Source organism: Indicator indicator, chromosome 9 (genome assembly GCF_027791375.1).
Source record: "Indicator indicator isolate 239-I01 chromosome 9, UM_Iind_1.1, whole genome shotgun sequence".
Taxonomy (NCBI): domain Eukaryota; kingdom Metazoa; phylum Chordata; class Aves; order Piciformes; family Indicatoridae; genus Indicator; species Indicator indicator.
Window position 1 is genome coordinate 36,094,572 of NC_072018.1, and position 19,694 is coordinate 36,114,265.

The window sequence follows — 19,694 nt, forward strand, 5'->3', positions numbered from 1 at the left end:
CAACAGATCACGTCGTCAAAAAAAAAAACCGTTATTCTGGCTTGGTCACTGCGCTCTCGCGACTCTCGCGCTACGGGGCATACCTGCGTCTCGTGCAGGTGAAATGGTGCTATTCAGCTGACATTGTGCACGGACCGTATAGGCTGAGGATTTTACTTCCTTGAACTTCCCTCTTCAGCCTCAGAGAAAAATGGTTGTGTGGATGAAATCCTAGCTGGGTTCTGAGTGGTTATGGAGTCTTCTCCTCCCTGCTGGATAGCAGAGTTAAAATGCACCTCCAGACAGCTAAGGAACTGCCCAGGGAGGTGGTGGAGCCACCATGCTTGGAGGTGTTCAAAAAACTTATGACAGTTTGGGACATGGTTTAGTGGGCTTGGTGGTGTTGGGTTGAAGATGGTTGGGACTGGATGATCTTAGAGGTCTTTTCCAACATTAATGACTCTATTATTTTATGAGCCAATGATTCCATGAATCAGTGAACTGGCTGTGCTCAAGGCTTGGGTGCTGACTAGGAGAGTAGAACAGAATGTTGACAGTTTATGATAAATCTGACTTGCTGCCATTTCCTCTCATCCCCTCTTGGGAAGTGTTGTGTGGTACCAACTGCAGTGGCTAATCTGTCCCATAAATAACTGAGTAAATTATGGCACCTCAAGGCTCATCCAGTTCCAACCCCCCTGCCATGGGCAGGGACACCTCACACTACAGCAGGTTGCTCACAACCACCTCCAGCCTGGCTGCAAAAACCTCCAGGGATGAGGCTTCCACCACCTCCCTGGGCAACCTCTGCCAGTCTCTCACCACCCTCCTGGGGAAGAATTTCTTCCTAACATCCAGTCTGAATCTCCCCACTTCCAGCTTTGTTCCATTCCCCCCAGTCCTATCACTACCTGATATCCTAAAAAGTACCCCCCCCCCCCCCAGCTTTCTTGTAGCCCCCTTCAGATGCTGGAAGGCCACAAGAAGGTCTCCTGGGAGCCTTCTCTTCTCCAGCCTGAACAACCCCAACTCTCTCAGTCTGTCTCCAGAGCAGAGCAGCTCCAGCCCTCTGCTCATCCTCATGGCCCTTCTCTGGACACCTTCCAGCACCTGCAGATCCTTCTTGTAAGAGAGGCTCCAGAACTGGATGCAGTAATAATAATAGCAATAATAATAAGAACAGTAATAACAATAACATTAATAACAACAGCATCATCACCACCATCATCATCATCAACAACAGCAACAACCACAACAACAGTAACAGCAAGAACAAGAACAACAAGAACAAGAATAAGAACAAGAACAACAAGAACAAGAACAAGAACACCACCACCACCACCACCACCAACAATAATAATAACAATAATAATAACAATAATAATAATAATAATAATAATAATAATAATAATAATAATAATAATAATAATAATAATAATAATATAACAAAATAAAAATCCCAGCCAGGCTCTGTATTTAAAGCTGCCACTCTGAAATCTTCCTCAAAGACCCCAAATTGTGTATTCCTTCAACCCCTTTGCTACTTTAACTTCCCCCCTCTCCACGTGCAGCATGCCAAGCTGTTCCTCTGCAGTGATGTCTGCCTGCCTGCCTGTCTGCTCTGTGTCTATATTAATACACAGACACACAGAGATATTTAAGAAGTGGTTGGGGGGATTGGAGCCAGGGATGAGAAGTTTTGTGCCTCCACAGAGCTCTGTGGGGAGGCACTGCTAAGAAACAGTCCAGAAGGTTCCCTACAACAGGCAAGTTCAGGAACTGAAATTAGTAAACTGCCATTTCTGCAGCAGCAAAAGGAACTATTCAATCTGCTGTGTGGACTGAAAGTCTAATTTTAAAAGTCTAGCTTGCCTGAGAGGCCCCATGCAAAACATTTGTTACATGAGAGGCAGTACTGAGTGTACTGCATGGGAGGATGGCTTCAAAGAATCACACAACTATAGAATCAGTTTGGTTGGGAAAGACCTTTAAGCTCATCCAGTCCAACCATTCTCTAATTCTACCAAGGCTGGGGCTAAACCGTGGCCCTCAGCACCACATCTCTGCTTCTTTCAAACCCCTTCAGGATTGGGGATTCAACCACCTCCCTGAGCAGCCTCTTCCAGTCTTGGAGAACCCTTTCAGTCAAGAAGTTTCTTCTCATCTCCAACCCAAACCTTCCCTGGTGCAACTTGGAGTCATTTCCTCTCATCCTTACTCTCCTCTTTGCAAGGATCTTCTGATTCTAACAGCTTCCTCTTCTCCAGATTAAACACCCCCAGATCCCTCAGCTGCTCCACACCAGCTCTGTTCTCCAGACCCTTCACCAGCTTCATTGCCCTTCTCTGGACCTGTTCCATTGCCCTTCTCTGGATCTGCTCCAGCCCTTCAATGTCTTTCTTGTAGTGAGGACATTCCTGGTCTAGAATGAGATTGTGGACTGTAAAACAGAAGTGAAAGAGAAGTGCTTTCTGCTTTGGCTGCCTGGTTTTTGATGTGCCATGCCAACCTGAAAGAAGTAAACCCAAAATACTCTCAGATGTCCACAGACTATAAATTCAAAGTCATTCCATCAGCCTATTAATTATTTTCCAAGCACAGCCGTGGACATGGAAATAAATATTTAGATTATCCAGATGAGCAGCAGGCTCTGCAAGAATTCTCAAAGCCTCAACCAAGAAAGCTGTGCTGCAGTAAAAGCCACCAGCTGCATGGCTGAGGTGCCCCAGCTGAGATCAGACCCAGGCATCTTTTGGTCTATTTGCTCCTGAATAGCAAAGGAAAGAGATTCAAATCTTCATTGTTCCTTCAGTGGAGTCTAATTAACTTCCCTGCTTCCTCTGAGAAAAACAACCACCCCCAGCCAAACACACATGGATAACATCACCCAATATCCTGGAGAGATGTGGGGATTTTCAACCATTCCAGGGATTTCAGAAGTGGGGGGGCTTTCTCTTTTTCACAGCAGCACAGAATGCTGGGGGTTGGAAGGGACCTCTGGAGATCATCTAGTCCAAAACCCCTGCTAGAGAAGGTTTCCCTAGATCAGATTGCACAGGAACATGTTCAGGTGGGTTTGGAAAGGCTCCAGAGAAGGTGACTCCACAGCCTCTCTGGGCAGCCTGCTCCAGGGCTCTGACACTCCTATAAATGATTTTTTTCCTGCAGTCCAAGCACAACCTCTTATGTTCTTGTTTGTGCTCGTTGCCCCTTGTCCTGTCCCTGACCAGCACTAAAACCAGCCCCATTCTCATACCTCCACCCTTTAGCTATTGATCAGCATTCTGCAGATCCCCTCTCAGGATGCTCTTCTCTGGGCTGAACAGCCCCAGGGCTCTCAGCCTCTCCTCCTCACAGAGATGCTCCAGTCCCCTCAGTATCTTTCTCTGCTCTTTATCCCATGTCATACAGCTCAGATAAACAAGTAAGATGACAATTCAGAGATGGTTGCAAGGCTTGCAGTCAAGAGGCACAGAAGAAAACTACCAGAGAGAGTTTTCTTTTTTCCCTCCTCTCCTCTCCTCTCCTCTCCTCTCCTCTCCTCTCCTCTCCTCTCCTCTCCTCTCCTCTCCTCTCCTCTCCTCTCCTCTCCTCTCCTCTCCTCTCCTCTCCTCTCCTCTCCTCTCCTCTCCTCTCCTCTCCTCTCCTCTCCTCTCCTCTCCTCTCCTCTCCTCTCCTCTCCTCTCCTCTCCTCTCCTCTCCTCTCCTCTCCTCTCCTCTCCTCTCCTCTCCTCTCCTCTCCTCTCCTCTCCTCTCCTCTCCTCTCCTCTCCTCTCCTCTCCTCTCCTCTCCTCTCCTCTCCTCTCCTCTCCCCTCCTCTCCTCTCCTCTCCTCTCCTCTCCTCTCCTCTCCTCTCCTCTCCTCTCCTCTCCTCTCCTCTCCTCTCCTCTCCTCTCCTCTCCTCTCCTCTCCTCTCCTCTCCTCTCCTCTCCTCTCCTCTCTTCCTCCCTCTCCCTCCCTCTCCCCTCCCTCTCCCTTCCCTCTCCCCTCCTTCTCCTTCTCCTTCTCCTTCTCCTTCTCCTTCTCCTTCTCCTTCTCCTTCTCCTTCTCCTTCTCCTTCTCCTTCTCTTCTCCTATAACTGGTTCTGAATTTATGATTCTTTAACTGATCCTATCAGTCTGATTCTAAGAGTTTATGATTCTATGAGTTTATGATTCTATGACTGATCCTATCAGTCTGATTCTAGGAGTTTATGACTCTATGAGTTTATGATTCTATGACTGATTCTATCAGCCTATGATTCTGTGATTGTCTCTATGGGTTTATGATTCTATGATTTTGTGATTCTATGACTGATTCTATCAGTCTATGATTCTATAATTGGTTCTGTGATTCCCTGATTGATTCACTGAGTCTACGAGTTCATGATGCTTGGAACAGGAATGCCTGACAAAGCCTCACCTTTCAGTATTAGTATAGACAAAAAAAAAAAAAAATCTCTACGATGCATTTCCAAACCTATTGGGCTCCTAATACATTGGGTTCCTAATACATTGAGTTTGACGATAAGATTGAAGCTTGCCTTTCAGAAAGAGCATGTATACATTATTTGCTGCATCTGAAAAGCAGGTGTCCCCCAGCCAGTCTGAATACGCTGAGCAAATCCCCTGCTTTGAGATGCAAATGAACTCGCGCCGTCTGCATAGCTCGAGATAAAGCAGTTAACAATGAATTAATCCTGGGGTTTATGCAGTTCATTATCAAGAGACTATGACCAGGCCAAAAAATGACTTTGGAACATAACAGGGGCTTGCCAACCAGGTAGAGGCTCTTTATTCAGACTGAGCACTTAGAGCGAGTCTGTGTTTTTATTTCTTTTATTTTTTTTCTTTTCCTGAGGACTGCATAAAGTGGAACAGTAATCTGGATAGAATTTTTTTGTTTGCCCCAAAAGCCTGGTGCATAGGCATAGCCTGACCTTATTTCAGAACTAAAGCCTCTCAGAAAGTGCTAAAATATCACAGAATCACAGAATGCTAGAGGCTGGGAGGGCCCTTGAAAGATCTTCCAGTCCCAACCCCTCTGCCAGAGAAGGATCACCTAGAGCAGGTCACACAGGAGCACATCCAGGTGGGTTTGGAATATCTCCAGAGAAGGAGACTCTACAACCCCCCTGGGCAGCCTGCTCCAGTGTTCTCTCACCCTCACAGGGAAAAATTTTTTTCCTCCTGTTTCCATGGAACGTCCTATGCCTCAGTTTCCACCACTACCCCTTGTGCTGGCATTGGGCATCACCCAGCAGAGCCTGGCTCCAGCCTCTGGGCATTCGCCCTACACATCTTTATCAACAGGAAGGAGGTCACCCCTCAGGCTCCTTTTCTCCAAGCTAAGAGCCCTCAGCTCCCTCATGTTCTCCTCACAAGGCAGATGTTGTGTGGAGACTATTATTAAGCAGGAAAAGGCTGCCCTGCAGAGCAAGATGTCTTTCAGATTAAAAGGTGGTTCCAAACTCGGTGCTATTTTCATGAGTTTGCTCAGAAAACTTGAGTCATTGACAAGAAATGCAGAAGAAACATTCTCTAAGTCTGCAAAGGTTTACAGCTTTCATTCCATCAGGCAATGCCTTCAGCTCTCCTTTCCCAGACTGAACTGTCCTTTAGGATTTATCATCTTCATCCCATGAAGATTCATTTGCAAGGAAATCAACTCACCTGGAGCCTTCCTTTCATAGAATCATAGAATCAGTCAAGGTTGGAAGGGACCACAAGGAGCATCCAGTTCCAACCCCTTGCCATGCCCAGGGACACCTCACACCACAGCAGGCTGCCCAGAGCCTCATCCAGCCTGGCTGCAAACACCTCCAGGGACGGAGCCTCAACCACCTCCCTGCACAACCCATTCCAGGCTCTCACCACTCTCATGGGGAAGAACTTCTTCCTCACCTCCAGTCTGAATCTCCCCACTTCCAGCTTTGTTCCATTATTCAGTAGAATAATGGAATAAATTCAAGTCCCATATTCAATAGAATCATGAAATCACAGAATTATGGGATCATAGAATCATAGAATCATGGAATCATGGAATCATAGATTCAGGGAAACAGAATCATAGAATCATGGAATCACAGAATCATAGACTCATGGAATCATAGAACTGGTGAGGTTGGAAGAGACCTTTGAGCTCATCAACTGCAGTCACTCCTCTAGAACTCACAGCCCCACCATTACTTCTAAGCCACTACCATTAAACCATGTCCTTCAGCACCACATCATAGAATCATAGAATCATAGAATCATAGAATCATAGAATCATAGAATCATAGAATCATAGAATCAAGAAGACTGGAAGAGACCTCAAAGATCATCGAGTCCAACCTGTCACCTCATGACTATCTAAACCATGGCACCAAGTGCCACATCCAATCCCCTCTTGAACACCTCCAGGGATGGTGACTCCACCACCTCCCTGGGCAGCACATTCCAATGGCCAACCACTCTCTCTGTGAAGAACTTTCTCCTCACCTCCAGCCTAAACCTCCCCTGGCACATCCATACATCTTTTAAACACCTTCAGGGATGGTGACTCCACCACCTCCCTGGGCAGCCTGTTCCAGTGCTTGAGAACCCTTTCTGTGAAGAAAGTCTTCTTAATGTCCAACCTGAACTTCCCTTGGCACAACTTGAGCCAATTTTATCTGTCCTGTCACTTGTTGAGTGTGAGAAAATACCAATCCCCACTTCAGAGTCTTTGTCTGAAGGCCTTCTTCTTATTGCTATTTATTATTCCACTAATCTGTGTGGAACAGTACAGGAACTGTACATTTGCCACTCTGCTCTGCTCTGGTGAGACCTCACCTGGGGTCCTGTGTACGGTTCTGGAGCCTTCAATATAGGAAGGATGTGGACCTGATGGAGAGGGTCCAGAGGAGGGCTATGAAAATGATCAGGGGGTTGGAGCAGCTCTGCTATGAGGACAGGCTGAGGGAGCTGGGGGTGTTCAGCCTGGAGAAGAGGAAGCTCTGCCTCCCGCAGCCTGCTGGTACCTGAAGGAAGCTACAAGAAGGATGCAGAGAGACTGTTTGCAAAGGACTGCAGGGACAGGACAAGGGACAATGGCTTCAAACTAGAGCAGAGCAAATTAAGATTGGATGTGAGGAACAATTCTTTAGGTATGAGAGTGGTGGAACACTGGAACAGGTTGCCCAGGGAGTTGGTTGAGGCCCCACTCCTGGAGATATTCAAGGTGAGGCTCCATAAGGCCCTGGGCAACCTGATCTAGTTGGGGATGTCCCTGCTGACTGCAGGGGGGTAGGACTGGATGAGCTTGAGTGGCCCCTTCCAACCCAGACCATTCTATGATTCTGTGATTCTGTGACTCTATGATGTAGAGTCATTGGCACTATAGAGCAGGTTTGCCGCTGATCCTTGGCAGACCTCTACCAGTAAGCCCTCCCCTGCTGATGGTTTGCCCTAGACAGCTACACTTTCAAATGCCAGCCAATTGTAAATTAATTTACTGCTTGACATAATTCAACCTTAGATTTCTTTTACCCAAGGAAATAAAATAAAACAACCACCAAGTCCTGGCATAACTCTAAGGATGTTTTTTCTACAGAGGTTCTGTGTTGACCAAACTTGTGATCTCATCAAAGAATGAATTCAGGGGCTTGTGACAAGACCTATTTTCCATTCCATCATGTTGCCTCCTATAAAATATCTCCTGTTCCTTCAGTTCTGTATTAATTTAATTCCTTACAACTCCTCCCATTCTTCTCCTCTCCCTGGTAGCAGAGCAGTAGTCATGGAATCACAGAATCACAGAACAGCTCAGGCTGGAAGGGACCACAGAGATCCTCTGCTCCAACCTCCCTACCTTGAGCAGGGACACCTCTTAGTCACCTGAGCTGAAACCTTACACAGGATTGCAATTTAATTTTTGCTTTAATTATTATTTTTACAGGCAAACCATTTTCTGAGCAAACAGTGCTTCAATTCTGTGACTATGATCCTTTGACTTCTTTCATTAACACCTTGCCATATAAATATTTCTGCTTCTGAGACCTTTGTTTTCCCCCTGCACATCATCTGCCTCCACCTGCCCCCCTTCCCAGAAGAGATCCAGCAGCAGCACAGGCTGCAGAACACATCCAGCTGAACTTCTGCACTTCCTTTTAATAAGGACAGATATGCAGGGAACCAGCAACTGAGTAATCAGTTTACTCAGCTAGAGCCAGGCACTCTTCTTGCCTGAGAAAACCACACTCTTTGCTGAGGTAGAGGTGGTCTGACATCTTTTCTACCAGTATTTAAAGCACAAATTTCCACACCCTCCCCCCCTTCCTTTCCCCTGGAGTTTCCACTTCTCACATATTTCACATAGCAAAAGTCTCCCATGGACAGTGGCAGGCATTGCACCCTGCTCCCAAATACCTCCTTTCACAGCCTGCTTAACAATATTTTTCAATTATGTAATCTGACTTCTGCCTAAAGACCACCAAGGGTGAGTCACCTTGGTTTAGAAGCAGCCTTTGAAACAATTTCCCCAAGCCCAGTAACAAGATCAGCAGGATAAATACACCAAGATTTCCCCTTTCCCAGTAAGGATTTCATAACAGCCTCCTCTTATGAATAAGTGATTAAGCCAATTAAAATTCACTACCTGTGTTTAGAATCACAGAATTGTCAGGGTTGGACGGGACCTCAAGGATCATCCAGTTCCAACCCCCCTGCCATGGGCAGGGACACCTCACACTACAGCAGGTTGCTCACAGCCACATCCAGCCTGGCTGCAAAAACCTCCAGGGATGAGGCTTCCACCACCTCCCTGGGCAACTTGTGCCAGGCTCTCACCACCCTCATGGGGAACAACTTCTTCCTAACATCCAATCTGAATCTCCCCACTTCCAGTGTTGTTCCATTCCCCCCAGCCCTATCACTCCCTGACACCATCAAAAGTCCCTCCCCAGCTTTCTTGGAGCCCCCTTCAGGTACTGGAAGGCCACAAGAAGTTCTCCTCAGAGCCTTCTCTTCTCCATTTACACTTCTCTGTTTCCTTGATAATGAAAGGAAAAAAAAAAGACCACTGAAAAACTCCCCTAAAAGTAAAAAAAAAAAACAACCAATATCCCCCAAACCAAAAAACCCCACGTGGTGGAGGAGTCTATCTTTGTGCCAAGAGTCAAGCCCCAGGCATTCCTTTGAGACTTCTTTTTTTTTTTTTTTTTCCTGGTATCTTGAGAAGACAGCACAGAAGGGTGTAGCCGTGGCAGTAATTTGAGATTTTCACCCTCTGGCAGATCTTTTTTTTCCATCCACCCACACTGGAATCATCATTTCCCAAAGCAGACATGCCATCCTCCAAAGCGTGATAAAGACAGGGTAGCAAGACCAACAGCAGGGGTAGGGGGATGGGAGAAGATGAGAGAGAGGAAAAAATCCCATCCCACCTCCCCCCCAACATTCTTTGCCATTCACTGTCAGAAATCCACTCTGGGAAATTAATTGCTGAGATGCCACAAATGCTCATTGCTTGCTATTTAGGTGTGGCCTGAGCTATTTCTTCCAGCAAGAATGGCAGCATGGGATGCTGGTGGATATTCCTTACTGGGAGGAAATTTGGGCTTGGTTTTCTCTTGGTTTATATTGGGAAAGGCCAAGCTGTAGAAGCAGGAAATGACACATAAGGGCATGGGATTTCTGGTTCCACATCCTGCCAAAGATTGGAAAGCCAAACTTTGTCTGAGGTCCTGGACCTTAGCTTACCACCCCTTGAAGTGATGACAGTTTTATCTCTCCACACTGTAAAATGGAGAAAGTTTGAGTTGCTCAAATGGTGAATAGGACAAGAGGCAATGGCTTCAAACTAGAGAAGAGCAGATTTAGAATGGGTGTTAGGAACAAGTTCTGCACCAGGAGGTTGCTGGAACACTGCAACAGGTTGCCCAGGGAGGTGGTTGGGGCCTGTGGTGGGTTGGAATCATATCCCCAACCCTTGAGATATTCAAGGTGAGGCTGGGCAGGGCTCTGGGCAACCAGATCTAGTTGGGAATGTCCCTGTTGAATGCAGGGGGGGTTGGGCTGCTCTGGCCAGCCTGATGTAGTGTGAGGTGTCCCTGCCCATGACAGGGGGCTTGGAACTGGATGATCCTTGTGGTCCTTTCCAACCCTGACTGATTCTATGATTCTATGATTCTATGACTGGATGAGCTTTGGAGGTCCCTTCCAACCCAGGCCAATCTATGACTCTGATTCTATGATGAATGTCTCTTATGATGAAAGCCTGAGGAGCCTGAGGTTATTCAGCCTGGAGAAGAGCAGCCTGAGAGGGGGGGATCAATGCTGATAAGTACTTCAAGGGTCAGGAGGATGGGGCCAGACTTCTTTTCTGTGCTGCCCAGTGATAGGACAAGAAGGAATGGGCACAAAGTTGAACATAGGCAGTTCCATGTAAACATGAGCAGGAACTTCTTTATTTTGAGGCTCTTGGAACACTGGACCAGGCTGCCCAGAGAGGTGGTGGAGTCTCCTTCTCTAGAGTCATTCAAAACCCACCTGGACATGTTCCTGTGCAACCTGGTCTAGATGAACCTGCTCTGGTAGGGGGGGTTGGACTAGATGATCTCCAAAGGTCCTTTCCAACCCCCAACATGCCGTGATTCTATGAGTTCTGGAGAACTGAGAATTTGTATTATGAAATCCCAGGGCCACCTGGAAGTAGGAAAAGCTTAGATTTTCCAAACTGCAATCTGTCTGTCACTCTAAGTAAGTTTCCATTTACTTTCCTTTACCTACACTTCAAATGTAGCCAAAGATTGTCTCAAGCAATCTCTTTTACTAGAATCAGAGAATAGTTTCTGTTGGAGAAAGACCTTCAAGATCATCCACTGCAACCATTCTCTAACTCCACCAAGGCTGGGGCTAAACCATGGCCCTCAGCACCACATCTTTCAGACACTTCCAGGGATAGGGATTCAACTACCTCCCTGGGCAGCTTCTTCTGGTCTTTGAGAATCATTTCAATGGAGATGTCTCTTATCACATCCACCCCAAACCTCCCCTGGTGCAACTTGAGGCTATTTCCCCTCATCCTATCACCTGTTACCTGAGAGAAGAGCCCAACCCCCACCTCACTCCAACCTCCTTTCAGGGAGTTGTAGAGAGCCAGAAGGGCTCCCCTCAGCCTCCTCTTCTCCAGACTAAACAACCCCAGTTCCTTCAGCTGCTCCTCACCAGCCCTGTTGTCCAGACCCTTCACCATCTTCATTGCCCTCCTCTGGACTCACTCCATCCCCTCAATGCCCTTCTTGTAGTGAAGGCCCCAAAACTGACCCCCAGGACTCAAGGTGTGTTTCCATACATCATCCAAAGGTGTTGATTTTCCACTATGGACTGAAAAAAACTTCTTTATGCAGCTAGAAACATCTCCTCCAGAATTGTTTGCTGAGCAAATATGGGGGAGTGATACTGATGTCTGAAGCCCAAACCTAGCTTTGATGTCTACTCAGACACACAAATGCCTGTGCTCAGCATTTTCACCCTGGTGCTCCTCACCCAGCTGTGGCAACAAGAATGTTTGCCAGTTTGGATGCTGGTTTGCCCCAGGCATCAAGAGCAGCACCAGCACTCCTCTAGCTGATTTTAACCCCTCTGAGATCCTAGTATTGAATCCTGGGTGTTAAAAACAGAGGAGGGTTAGAAGACTTCTTGCTCATGTGGGAATCTGACAATTAAAAGTTGGAAACTACTTCTGATCTGAACTCTCACTATCTACACCAATTTTCACTTGTTGCATTTGACACAATGTATCCCAGCCCAAAATAATTGCTCTCTTAGGCATTCCCCTGTCCTTATTTGTGGCTGAGGAATGGCTTCCTTCAGAAGCTTTGGAATATTTTGGTCTATCTCACCTCCTTTCCGAGGTCAGCCAGGGTTTTGCACCACATCATTAAAAAGAAGGGCAGAAACAATCCCACTTTAAATTGCCTGACAATTCATTCCTGTGATTGTCCACGCTTCAGGAAAAGAAATAAGGGTTTGTCATGGCCACAGAGGCCACATTTCTTTCCAAGAGGCTTTCAGTGAGTGAAACTTGCACCTCTTGCTGTAAATACAGCACACTCTTTTCAGCAGGACTCGTGCTCCCCTCTTGACCCTTGCTCCAAGATAGCCTATTAATACCTTTTCTGGAGTTCCCATCAGGCTTTGCCATGGAGTGGGTGGACAGCAGGTGGGCAAGGGTTAGGCTTGAGGGAATGGAGCCCTCTTCCCCACAGCTCAAATCAGCCCAGCCCAGTGCAGTGCAGCTCACCCGACTGGGGCACAGCAAAGCAGAAGCCACCTGGGTGGCACCAGGCAGGAAGAAAGAGATTGCAGCAGCCCTCACTGATTCTAGGAGGCAAAGCTCATTTCTTCAGGGTGGTTTGGTAATAAATTAGGGAGAATCTAGGAGCTGAGGAGTGACAGATTAATGTTTCATAAAATCATAGAATGATAGAATTGTTTTGATTGAAAAAGATCTGTAAGCTCACCCAGTCCAACCATTCTCTAACTGGGCTGGGGCTAAACCATGGCCCTCAGCACCACATCTCTGCCTCTTTCAAACACCTCCAGGGATGGGCATTCAACCACCTCCCTGGGCAGCCTGTGCCAGGCTTGAAGAACCCTTTCAGCAAACAAGCTTCTTCTCATCACCAACCCAAACCTCCCCTGGTGCAACTTGAGGCCATTGCTCTCATCCTATCACTTGTTGCTAGGGAAAGGAGACCAAACCCTACCTGGCCCCAATCTCCTTTCAGGGAGTTGTAGAGAGCCAGACATTGTCCCCTCAGCCTCCTTTTCTGCACACTAAACAACCCCAGATCCCTCAGCTGCTCCTCCCCAGCCCTGTTCTCCAGACCGTATAGGCTGAGGATTTTACTTCCTTGAACTTCCCTCTTCAGCCTCAGAGAAAAATGGTTGTGTGGATGAAATCCTAGCTGGGTTCTGAGTGGTTATGGAGTCTTCTCCTCCCTGCTGGATAGCAGAGTTAAAATGCACCTCCAGACAGCTAAGGAACTGCCCAGGGAGGTGGTGGAGCCACCATGCTTGGAGGTGTTCAAAAAACTTATGACAGTTTGGGACATGGTTTAGTGGGCCTGGTGGTGTTGGGTTGATGATGGTTGGGACTGGATGATCTTAGAGGTCTTTTCCAACATTAATGACTCTATTATTTTATGAGTCAATGATTCCATGATTCCATGATTCAAGGATTCCATGATTCAATGATTCCATGATTCAATTATTCAATTATTCAATGATTCCATGATTCTATGACTCCATGATTCAATTATTCAATTATTCCATAATTCAATGATTTCATGATTCAATGATTACATGATTCAATTACTCAAAAAATCAATGATTCCATGATTCCATGATTCAATGATTGATTCCATGATTCAATGATTCAATGATTCAATGATCCAAGTATTCCATAATTCAATGATTCCATGACTCTATGATTCCATGATTCACTGAACTGTCTGTCCTCAAAGTTTGGGTGCTGCAGGAGGGCAGAGCAGAACGTTGACAGTTTAGGATAAAGCTGACTTGCTGGCTCTCAACAATGAAGTTTCTAAATACAAGGAGAAGAGAGCCACCAAGACAGTGTGGCCTTGCTTGTTCCTCCACCCCGCTTCCAAAGCTTCTCTACTTCAAAGGAATATTTTGACCATACCTTGAGTTAGTGTGGCACAGTGCCAAAGCACAGCAGTGCAGAGTGGCTGACAGCAGTTCTGATTCCAGCTCCCACTTCAGCTCAGAGTAGCTGTGAAGATGAGATCTCACTTTGCCAGGGAGCTGTGGCCCATGGCAGCACACTGGGGACTCCTGCCAGTCCCTACCCTTGGCTAGGGATGTGTGTTACAAATGTTCTTGTGTATGACTTACCAAGGGGGTGTGCAGAGGAGGAATGTGCAGAGCTGGGGTTTGCACAGGAACACTGAACACTCTGTTTCCACTGCATTAGAATCATGGAATTACAGAATGGTAAGGGCTGGAAGGCACCTCTGGACATCATCCAGTCCAACCCCCCTGCCAAAGCAGGGTGTCCCAGAGAAACTTACACAGGAACACATCCAGATGGGCTTGGAAAGCCTCCAGAGAAGGAGACTCCACAATGCCTCTGGGCAGCCTGCTCTAGGACTCCAGCAGCCTCACACCAAGGAAGATTTTCTTCATGTTGAGGTGGAACTTCCTGTGCTTTGGGGCAGTTTTTATTCACTGCTCATTGTCCTGTCACTGGATACCACACAGAAAAAAAAATCTTACCCCTTCCTCTTGACACAAACCCTGAGACCAAGCTGTGTAGTGCAGCAGACATTCTGGAGGGAAGGGATGCATCCAAAGGGACCTTAACAGGCTGCAGAGCTGGGCCCATAACAGCCTCATGAGGTTCAACAAGACCAAGTGCATGGTCCAGTAGCTGGGTTGGGGCAATCCCAAACACTGATATGGGCTGGAGAGCAGCCCTGAAGGAAAGGTCTTGGGGGTGCTGGTGGATGAGAAGTTCAACAGGAGCCAGCAGTGAGCACTTGCACCCAGAGAGCCAAGCAGAGCCTGGGCTGCAGCAAGATAAGTGTGGCCAGCAGGGCCAGGGAGGGGATTCTGCCCCTCTGCTCCACTCTGCTGAGACCACACCTGGAGCTCTGTGTCCAGTGCTGGAGCCTCTGTTCCAGGAAGGCTCTGGAGGTGCTGGAATATGTCCATAGATGGTCCATGGGGATGAGCAGAGGGCTGGAGCTGCTCTGCTATGGAGACAGACTGAGAGAGTTGGGGTTGTTCAGTCTGGAGAAGAGAAGGCTCCCAGGAGACCTTCTTGTGGCCTTCCAGTATCTGAAGAGGGCCTACAAGAAAGCTGGGAAGGGACTTTTTAGGGTGTCAGGTAGTGACAGGACTGGGGGGAATGGAACAACACTAGAAGTGGGGAGATTCAGCTTGGATGTTAGGAAGAAATTCTTTCCCTTGATGGTGGTGAGACACTGGCACAGGTTGCCCAGGGAGGTGGTGGAAGCCTCATCCCTGGAGGTGTTTGCAGCCAGGCTGGATGTGGCTGTGAGCAACCTGCTGTGGTGTGAGGTGTCCCTGCCCATGGCAGGGGGGTTGGAACTGGATGATCCCTGAGGTCCCTTCCAACCCTGACAATTCTGTGATTCCATGGTTCTGTTCATGCCTTGTGTCCCTGCAATAACAAGGAATCCATCAGAGAGCCTGTAGCAAATGCTTGTGCCAGGAACTCCCTCTTCAACATTTCCCACAGGCCCCACAATTCCTTTCAGGAGCTGGCTTAATGTCTCCCTGTTTTCCAACAGTATTTAAACTAAAGGTGAATTCACCATCTTCATCTGAAGCAACAGCATGCTCTGATCTTTAATTACTTTCTCCAGCAAGAAATTGCTTCTTATTTCGAGGCTGAATTTGTTTAAGTTCAGCTCCCAGCCACAGGAAAGCTCCTGACTTACAAAAGGAAAAGCTTCCAGACACTGGCTGGAAGTTGAGGGTAGATAAATATACATCTGTCAGCAAGGCTGAAACACCCTTGTCTTAATTATTTGAGGTTTCCAAGCAGAAGTACACATCCAGTGTGATCAGGTTACTTGTCACCCATCCTCCTCCTCATCAAACCAGGCAGGTTGAGTTTATTTACCCCCTTCTTTTCCAGCCCCTCATTTATTTGCCTATCTGTTGCTGAATTCCTTGCAGTATTTCCAGTGGACATCACCATTCAGCACTGGTGTGAAGGAGGAGCTACAACTCAAAGTGTAAATGACTTATTTACATAAAATAATCACATAACCACAGATTGCATTGGGTTGGAAGGGACCTTCAAAAAGTCATCTTGGCAGGGACATCTCCAACCTCCAACCAGATTGCTCAGGCCCCCATCAGGTTTGATTTTGAATGTCTTCAGGGATGGGGCTTCTCCCACCTCTCTGGGCAACCTGTTCCAGTGTTATCACCACTCTCCTGGTAAAGATTTTCTTCCTGATGTCCAGTTTAAATCTGCCCTGCTCTAGTTTCAAACCATTGCCTCTTGTCCTAGCGCTTCATGCCCTTGAAGTGAAGATGAATCATAGAATTGTTAGGCTAGGAAGGGACCTCGAGGATCATTCAGTTGCAAGCCCCCTGCCATGGATAGGGACACCTCACACTACAGCAGGTTGCTCACAGCCACATCCAGCCTGGCTGCAAAACCCTCCAGGGATGAGGCTTCCACAGGGAATGATTTTATGCTGCTGAAAGGACAGGACACCTTGAAGGGGTCACTAGGTACAAAGTTAGTCCATCAACTAGCTAGATCATTTTTCTCCCTGTATTTAGTGCCTCTTACACACAGGAGAGCTCTTGCTCCTTCACCTTATCCCCATGCAGAACTTCTTGTGTACTCAGAGACCCCCTCATTCTCTCCATATGCTCCACAGTGCTTTCCAAGAGAATTAGAATAATGTGATTCCAGCTCTTGTGCAGCATAATTAACCCCTGGACTTTCTCTTTTTCTTCTTCTTTTCCTTTTTTTTTTTTTTTTACTGTGTTTTGATCCACTTGAAATCTTACCTACAATCTAAACCTCTGTGCATTAAAAAAAAATAAAATAAAAAAATAAAAGGCCCTTCCTACAAGCATTTTTCCTTCCACTTTCTCTTGTTCATCTCCAAATAATCACCAGCTTATCAATATGCTCAATTTGCAGAGTTAATGGAATCTCCAAGGACTCTCCAGGATCATCCCTTTCATTAGTTTTCATCAAATATATAAATCAAGGCTGGAGACATCAGAACATCCTAGCACCTGCCCAACATGCCCATGCTGGGGAAGAGGGAGGGAATAAGCTGCTTTGCAGTTCAAGAGGCTCCTCACTGGGTTGCTGGACACCACTGCTCATAAATCTCCTGAAGCTGAATTTCAAGCAGATTGCTGCTGCTTGCAGTCTGCTCTCCTCTCTGATGATGCAGTTCCAGAGGGCCACATTCCATGCCCCCTTCCCTGGCAGTCCTGGGGCATGATGGGGCTCTGAGCAACCTGATCTAGGGGAAGATGTCCCTGCTTACAGCAGGGAAGTTGGACTGGATGACCTTTGGAGGGTCCTTTCCAACACAGACCATTCTATGATTCTATGGTCCTGTGATTCCATGATTCAGTGATGAGGCCTTGAGCAATCTGGTCTAGTGGGAAGTGTCCCTTGGCCATGGCAGGGGGGTTGGAAGTAGATGATCTTTAAGGCCCCTTCCAACACAAATCATTCTATGAATCTATTTTATGAATCTATGATTTTACGAATCTATGTTTCTAAGATTCTATGATTCTGCGTTTCTAAGATTCTATGATTCTATGTTTCTATGATTCTATGATTCTCTGTTTCTATGATTCTATGTTTCTGTGATTCTGTTTCTGTGATTCTATGTTTGTATGTTTCTATGACTCTATGGTTCTATGTTTCTATGATTCTGTGAATCATAGAATCGTTAGGGTTAGAAGGGACCTCAAGGCTCAGCCAGTTCCAACCCCCCTGCCATGGGCAGGGACACCTCACACCACAGCAGGTTGCTCACAGCCACATCCAGCCTGGCTGCAAAAACCTCCAGGGATGAGGCTTCCACCACCTCCCTGGGCAACCTGTGCCAGTATCTCACCACCCTCATGGGGAAGAATTTCTTCCTAACATCCAATCTGAATCTCCCCATTTCTAGTGTTGTTCCATTCCCCCCAGCCCTATCACTCCCTGACACCATCAAAAGTCTCTCCCCTGCTTTCTTGGAGCCCCCTTCAGATACTGGAAGGCCACAAAAAGGTCTCCTCAGAGCCTTCTCTTCTCCAGCCTGAACAACCCCAACTCTCTCAGTCTGTCTCCATAGCAGAGCAGCTCCAGCCCTCTGCTCATCCTGGTGGCCCTTCTCTGGACACCTTCCAGCACTTCCAGATCCTTCCTGTACTAGAGGCTCCAGCACTGGGCACAGAGCTCCAGGTGTGGTCTCAGCAGAGTGGAGCAGAGGGGGAGAATCACCTCCCTGGCCCTGCTGGCCACACTTCTCTTGATGCAGCCCAGGCTCTGCTTGGCTCTCTGGGTGCAAGTGCTCACTGCTGGCTCCTGTTGAGCTTCTCATCCCCCAGAACCCCCAAGCCCCTTTCTTCAGGGCTGCTCTTAAGCCAGTCCCTGCCCAGCCTATGTCGGTGCTTGGGATTGCCCTGACCCAGATGATTCTATGATTCTATGTTTCTGTGATTCTATGTTTCCATGATTCTATGTTTCTGTGATTCTGTGTCCATGAGTCTCTTCCTGTGATTCTATGTTTCCACGATTCTATTATTCTGTGATTCTATGTTCCTATGATTCTGTTTCCATGATTCCACGTTTCTGTGATTCTATGTTTCCATGACTCTATGTTTCTGTGAGTCTATGCTTGTATGACTCTGTTTCTACGATCCATGCCTCTATGATCCTATGACCGTGTGATTCTATGATTCCTCCTTCCCACCTTTCACTGCCAAGTTGTTTAGCATCTCAAAAGCTGGATGCTGCTTTCTCTCATTCTGCTCAGCTTTCCCTTCCATTTTCCCCTCCTGCAGCCCAGCACTTTGGTGAATTGTGCATCTGCTGGGAGGGGAGGCAATGGTGCGTGCCGCTGGCACCTCTCCAAGTGGCAGCTTGCTGCCCACTGCCGAATAGTGGGAAGAAAAATGATGATCCTTTTAATTGCACTGAATAGAGGAGCTCTGCTAAGTGCAGATTTGCTGTGTTAGGACCTTGGGGTTGTTATCCTTCTTCTATTTTTTTCTTATTTTAAGCTAGGCTTCTTTTGCTGATAAAATTAGGTCCTATAGCACAAAGCTTCCCATCTAAAGATTAGCAAAAAAGAGAGAGGAAAAAAAAAAGCAAGTTACAAAAAAAAAAAAAAAAAAAAAAAAGGCAAAGAAATAGAAAAGAAAATATAAATTTAAAAAAAAATTAAAAGAAAAATACATTAAAAAAGAAAAAACCTTTAAAAGTAGTTTTGAAAAAATTTAAAAATTAAAAATATTTTAAAATAAATTCAAAATTAAAAATGGCATTAAAAATTTAAAATGTTTAAGAATATTTTTTAAATTGAAAAGTAAAACTATTTTTTAAAAATTAAAAAATATTTAAAAATAAAAATGTAAAAAGACATTTGAAAAATTAAAAATATTTTAAAATAATTTTTAAAACTTCAAAAATTTCGTAAAAAATTTAAAAATAAATTTAAAAATAAAAATTAAAAAAATAAAAAATATAATAATTTAAAAAAATAAATTTAAAAATAAATTTTAAAAAATTAAATTATTAAAAAATATTTCCCCAGAGAAAATGAAAATAAAAGAGGTGAGAAATAAGGAGAATTCAGTTTACGAACTCCATTCTTTAATTAAAGTAATAAATATTTCTCCAAGGGAGGGAAGATTAGGGCAGATTTTTTTATTCCAGTTGAGACAGCAGTTTAAAAGCAGCAGTGCAAATGAGGATTTTAATAAACTGATGCACAAGGACCACACTTCCTGCCCTCAATTTCTCCTGCTAATTTGAAACATCACCCAGCAGGCGCTGGTGACAAGCAGGGGAGAGGGATGGGGAGGGGGAGGGAGAGGAGTAAATAGCCACAACTCCTCCTATGAGTTATGAGCTGCTGGTTACAAGGCACTGGATGATTCTCACTGGAATAAATGGTATTGATTATTGGCTTGGAATCATTCTGAGTAAATAGGGAATATAAGCAGAGAAGAGAGCA